Source organism: Agelaius tricolor, unplaced genomic scaffold, assembly GCF_023055355.1.
Source record: "Agelaius tricolor isolate 1412-34295 unplaced genomic scaffold, bAgeTri1.0.p SCAF_9, whole genome shotgun sequence".
NCBI classification, from domain to species: Eukaryota; Metazoa; Chordata; class Aves; order Passeriformes; family Icteridae; genus Agelaius; species Agelaius tricolor.
The window spans coordinates 12310196-12316830 of record NW_027269269.1 but is presented as its reverse complement, the minus strand read 5'-3'; the positions used below and the strand labels follow the sequence as shown (position 1 = coordinate 12316830).

Below are 6635 nucleotides of genomic sequence, written 5' to 3'. Positions count from 1 at the left end.
GCTGAAGAATCAAAAGAATCAAGCAGGATGCCTTGCATGTTCCTCAAAATTGTTATTACCTTCTTCTTTTGGGCATTCTTCCCTGAGTCAGCATAATATTCATTCTTGTTAAGAGGTTCTTTCAGGTCCTTGAGCTGTCAAACCACAAGAACAATCCCCAGTAGAAAGTTTTATATATTAGAAAATAGTAGAGTGCTTTGATGTTTCAACTCTGATGTTAACTTTCAAAACCTGTGTTACTTCTTCATCTTTTATAGTAGGCCCCCTCCTACACTGATTTCCTGAAGTGTTTCCTAAAGACTGGCACAACACTTTTCTTCTCCTCTCCTCTCTCAAGGACTCTGAACACACTTTGTAGCCTGTTCTGGTGTCATGGTTTAGGAATGTCATTCCCCTAATTTGTGCTCCCACTGAGACTCTCCCAACCACACTGCTGTTCCCTTGCTCCCACCTTCTCTTCCTCCTCACCCTGCAACAGAAAGGAGAGGAGAACTGGGGACACAAAAGGTAAAGGTCATCGGTTCAGTTAAGAACAATTTACTGGAAACAGCAATGAGATAAGGAAACAGTAATAGCAACAATATTCATAAGAAAAGTGTTCAAGAGAGAAGAGATTCATATGCAAAATGCTGAGAACAGGTGTTACTCAACCACTCCCTCTGCCACACTTATTCAACCACAAGGGAATAGACTCCCTTTCCTTTCCCCTTCCCCATGCACTGCATTCTCTCCTGGTCCCCCCACCCCATCCTGCTTCCTCCATCCTCTGTCCTCGGCAATGACTTGAGGTATAGAATAATCTCAGGGCCCTAGCCATGTCCCCTCCTGGCTACTGTGATTAGAAACTCCTCCTCTTCCTAAAGTGACTTTACAACTCCATAACAATGGTGATGGGGGGAAGAAATATTACAAAACATCAGTGCAACCCTCCAACAGGCCTACTCTTTCTCTGCCAACACACAGTCCACTTTGCAAAACCACAGAGGAGAAGCAAATACTGTGTGCCCCATGAAGCTTGGGAAGCAGCTTTTTGAAAGGAATACAGGTCCTTCTCCCATTAAGGACAAAGTGACATCACAACTAGTGATTTTTTAAATTGTAGTCACCAGACTTATAAAATCAGTTGGGTCAGTCGTGTCACTCACCTTACTCCTGTTGCAAAACTGTGTAGTGTACTAAGATCACCTCAGTGCAGCCCTCAACTGTTACTTCAAGTGGTGCCAACTGGCAAACATCAAAGGCAGCAGTGCTGTTCCTTCCCCTGAACCATCCCATGTTGCACAAGACAAAAGTCTTAAGGAATGATCATTTCCCTGCTCTGTTTACTACAAAGAAGGCTTGAGACTCTGCCAAGAAACAGGCATTTTCCACACCCTAGTTTTACCCTCTCCAGTTTCTCCAACAGCAGTTTCTGTTCCTTCCTGCTGTTGATCTTCACAGTTCCAAGAGGACCTCCTTCCAGGGAGACCTTTTTGAGAATTTTGTCAAGCTTCTGCCTGGCCAATGGCTAAGGAAATGGAGTTTCATGATCATGGCAAAATCAGTGTGAACATGACAACAAAAGTGATGCTTTTACTGATGAAAAGTCATCATTAGATTGGTCTGCAGGTTGAGGGAGAGCTTGGCCAGCAGGTTGAGGGAGGCAATTCTCCCTTTCTATTCTGCTCTTGCGAGGTCCCACCTAAAGAGCTGTGTCACCCTCTGAGGCCCCCAACAAGGCAAACATGGACCTGATGAAAAGAGGCCAGAGGAGGGCCACAAAGACATTCATAGGCCTGGAACACCTCTCCCATGGAAAAAGGATGTGGGACCTGGGATTTTTCAGTTTGGGGAAAAGCAGGCTCTGGGCAGATATTATTGCAGCCCCTTAACATAAAAAGAAGGAGAGATATTTTTATCAAGCATTGTTGTGACAGGTCAAGGGGCAACAGTTTAAAATGAAAAGACAGTAGATCTGGATTCCATGTAAGGAGGAAAATTTTCCAAGTATTGTGATAGAACACTGGACCAAGCTGTCCAGAGGAGTTGTGCTCATCCCTGGATGTGTTCAAAATGAAGCTGAATGGGACTTCAAGCAGCCTCTTTTTGCAGCCCTTCTGCTTCAAATGCATATGAAATTAGGTCCAAAATACAGCTCATGTCCAGATTAATTACTTCCTCTCAGCACTATTTCAAAATATACTCACCAGCAAGAGTACATGTGCTTATACTGATAGGTTCTATTTAGAGATATTTGCATCCATCTCTAAGAGTCACCTGTTCGTCCTGCTCAGAATTTGTTTGAGTTGAAGAATCAACCTTTAGGTGAAGATCTTCTCCCTGTAATGTAGGAAGCTAAGCAAACAAGAAAAAAGAGAAACAGCTTGGAAAAGAATCCTCGGCAGGACTGCAGCATCACACTGCCTTCAAGCAGAGAGCACAAAGAAACATGACTTCTACCAAGGGTAGTGTAAGAGCTCAGGAAGTACCTTATTCTCAGAAGAGGACATAAAATGTTCCTTCTGTTCTGCTCTTGCAGCTGATAATAGAGATAAAAAATAAGGTAAGAGTGTTGCTGCTGTGAGTGCTTCTTTCACTTTGCTTTTCCAAAACTGATCCACTCCAGAGAGGCCTACAAAGGCAACCACATAGACCTTCTGAAATTACCTTTGCAACGCTTCACTGCAGCAGAGCTCACACCCACTCTGTTTTGGTCTGCAGCAGGAAGCTGCACATCGGCCGACACTTTCCTTCCACCTTCAGAATCAGTCTGCATATTTTAAAAGAAACATACAAGAACTGCCACAGGTTGCTTCCACACCCTCTTCCACCCTCAAAGCTTCTGCTTCAGCCAAGAGGCCTAACAAGAGAGGGATGAGGGGATGGAAATAACAATAAGGGCAAACACAGTCATCATGTTTGGCATCTCTCTCTTGAGTAGATCTTTCAAAACAGGACAAAGTCCTAGTGCCCAAGCTTGAGAGAACCTAGGCAGAAGAAATAGGTCTCTAAATTGTGGGTCATCCACAACCATTTGACATTGACTGGATCCAGAGAAGAGATCTGTGAGGTGGGAAAAAAGATTCTTAAAATGACAGCCTTCTAGGACTTGAGAGGACTGTAACCAGAAGGAACTTTTACTTATTTGCCCTAAAAATCCCACATGGACATCAGCTGTAAGGAGGCCCAGGACATTAGCTGGACCTCACTTTGTCCCAGTCCCATCTGAACAGCTTGTCTGAAGCAGCAGCATGTCACGGTCCAAGTTATGAACGTGTGGCAGAAGCAGCAGCAAAGGAAAATGAGCCCTGAAGCAGGTCAGTCCAGAGGGACCCCCACTGTAAGATACCTTAGAATCGCAGGGAAAATCATTGTATTTCTGTTTTGCTTCCCCCACTGCTGGCTGCAAGACTCTCTCTTCCTTTTTCACTTCTCTCCATGCTTGTTTCAAGACTTCTAAGAAAAGATAAGCACACAACAGCTATGAGTGTTTCTTTTACTCTGCTTTTCTGCATCTGATTCACTCCAGAGAGGCTTACAAAGGTAACCATTTAGTCCCTCTGAAATTACCTTTGCCATGTTCCACCACAGCAGAGCATGCATCCAACCTGTTGCTGTTTGCAGCAGGAATCTGGGCAGCAGCCAATGCTTTCCCTTCACCTTCAGACTCAGTCTGCGTAATTTAAAAGATACACATGAGAACTGGCACAGGCTCTTTCTCCACCCACTTCCACACTCAAAGTCTGTGCTTCAGCCAAGAGGCCTAACAAGAGGGATTAGTTGATGGAAAGAACAAAAAGGGCAAGCACAGCAAGCACATTCAGCATCTCTATTGAGCATTGCTTATAAATGGGACCAAGCACACCACCCCATGCCACAGAGAATGTAGGCAAAGGAAATAAATCTGTAGACTGTAGGTCATATGGGAACCCAGTTGATGTTAACTGCATGTACAGAAGAGAGATGTTAGATGGAAAAATGAATCCTCACAATGCCAGCCTTGCACTGTTTCCACAGGATTGTAACAAACACAGAGCTTTACTACATTATCCTTACTGGAAATCTACATTGGACATCAGCCACAAGAATGCCCAGGACATTAGCTGGACCTCACTTTTTCCTAGTCCTATCTGAACAGTGTGTCTGCAGCAGCAGAATGCCATCAAAGTCTAAGGTATGAGTGTGTGGCAGAAGCAGCATCAAAGGAAAATGAGCCCAGAAACCAGTTATTTAGAGGAACCTCACTGTCTCCCTCAGAAAAGGTACCTCAGAATCCCAAGAATTATCATTTTTTCTTGATCTTCCTGCTGCTTGCAAGACCCCTAAGAACAGATAAGAGACTTGTCACATCTCTGAGTACTTGTGTCACTCTCCTTTTCCAAATCTGATTCTCTTCACTGAGGTTTACAAAGGTAACCATGTAGTCCTTCTGAAATTACCTTTGCTGCTCTCCGCTGGAGCAGAGCGCACACCCCCTCCTCTGTGGTCTGCAGCAGCACACCGCCCACCAGCAGACTCTTTTTCTACAATTGCAGGAAAAGGCTGTGTGATTTAAAAAACACACATAAGAAGTGGCACAGGTGGCTTCTGCCCCAACTTCCATGCTCAAAGCTTCTGATTCAGCCAACGCACCTAAGGAGAAGGATAAGGTGATGAAAACAACAAAAAGGGCAAACAAAGCCAGTGTTGAGCCATCATTACTGTTGAGCAGGATTTTTGGAACTAGATGAAGTCCCCCTGCCCAAGCAAGAGAGAACATAGGCAGAAGAAATAAATCCCTAAATTGTGGGTCATACACAACCATTTGACATTGACAATTCACAAAAGAGATTTGAAAGGAGGGAAAAAGCAATTCTCACAATGCCAGCCTTCTAGGACTTGAGAGGACTCTAAGCAGAAGGAGGAGTTACTTCTTTGTCCTAGAAATCCAGCTTGGCGATCAGCCACAAGGACGCCCCAGACTTTAGCTGGACCTCACTTTGTCCCAGTCCTAACTGAAAAGATTCTCTGAAGCAGCAACTGCTTAAGGTCCAAGTAAGGAGGCTGTGGCAGAAGCAGCATCAGAGTAGAAGGAGTTCAGAAGCAGGTGAGCCAGAGGGACCCCACTGCCTCCCTCAGAGAAGGTACCTTTGAACCCCAGGAGGAATCACCCTCTTCCTTTTCAGCTTCTCCTGATGCTGACGCTGGCAAGACACCTAAGAAAGATAAGAGGCGCGTCATTTCTGTGGGTGCTTATTTCACTCTGCTTTTCTCCACCTGCTTCACTCCAGAGAGGCTTACACAGGTAACCATTTAGTCCCTCTGAAATTACCTTTGCCACGCTCCACTGCAGCAGAGCGCGCACACGACCTGGTGCTGGTTGCAGCAGGAAGCCGCGCACTGGCCCGCACTTTCCTTCGACCTTTAGGATTAGTCTGTGTAATTTAAAAGACACACATGAGAACTGGCACAGGCTGCTTCCACACCCACTTCCCTGCTCGAAATTTCTTCTTCTGCCAACAGGCCTAAGGAGAGGGATCAGGGGATGAAAGAACAAAAGGAGCCAACATAGCCAGCATGCTCAGCATCCTGTTGAGCAGGGTTTTCTAAATATGGTTAAGGACACCCCTCTGAGCTAGAGAGAATCTAGGCAAAATAATTATTATCTGAAGTGTAGGTCATATGGAAACTGTTTGACATTGACCACACCTAGAGGAGTGAGAGAAACAAATCTGATTTTTATTAATGCCTGAGCATATGTTATACACGAGGAGAAAAATAACTTAAGGGTTGTACACCTGCTGGGAACCCTGTCCCTGGTGAGTCTTCACCTGGCAGCTGATTAGGAAAGAGAAAGCTTCCATGCCTGGGCTACAAGCAACCTCCTCCACTAGCCAGTGGGGCAGACCCCTGCATGACCAGGAAAAAAATGCCCGGGAAATTGGGCCATGGGATGAGCACACAAAAGCCGTGAACAACACCACAACATTTTCTTTGGGTTTCTTGGAGGCAGCAGGGGCTCACCCGGAGGGTCAGCTTGCTCACTGCCCCTTGACTCTTGTTTTTCCCTTCCTGCAGTCCTGTTTCCCTGTCCACACCTGCCCGGTTTTGCAGTTCCCCTGAGGCAGCTCGACGCCATGGAAACCCAGTGCTCTACTGTTTGTCCCGACGGAGCGGCCGCTGCTGCCCATGGCTGCTGCACCCCAGCCCGGAGAACCTGCAGGGCCTCCACAAGTGTGCCCATACCACGACAGCCTGTTTGTCCATGGAAGGGACACACAGCTGGCTGTGGTTTGAGAATCGCTCCTGGCTGCCACAGGAGCCACGCAGACTCCTCACAGCTTGCAGCACTCACACTCTGTCTGCTGAGCTGGTGCTGACAGGCGGCCCGGGGTACAGGGTAATGATCTGTCCCTGTCTTCTCTTTCTCTCCCCATCTCTCTTTTCCCCTCTTTGCTCTCTTTTCTATCCCCCTTTGGTAGGAGCACTTATCTTTCTTTATAAATAAACAGTTCTCATAATATTGCTGCACTCGTGGTTTTTTTCATCCGAGAAATCTATCAAAAAAACCCCTCCCCAGCTCCCCTTTTACAGCAGGATGGGACAGGGGTAATCTGAGTGATGGAAAAACAGCAGTCCTCACAATGCCAGCCTTTCACTGGTTTCCAAGGAGCTTT

The 6635-nt window shown here is 46.1% G+C and overlaps 1 long non-coding RNA gene across 1 annotated transcript; it reads right to left on the bottom strand.

Annotated features, from left to right (window-relative positions):
• Positions 1 to 4303: 4303 nt before the first annotated feature.
• On the bottom strand, positions 4304 to 5395 carry LOC139593161 (uncharacterized). Its single transcript, XR_011680207.1, has 3 exons — positions 5291 to 5395; positions 5107 to 5174; positions 4304 to 4521 (listed from the first exon to the last, which is right to left on the bottom strand). It is a non-coding gene; the product is annotated as an uncharacterized lncRNA (long non-coding RNA).
• Positions 5396 to 6635: the final 1240 nt, after the last annotated feature.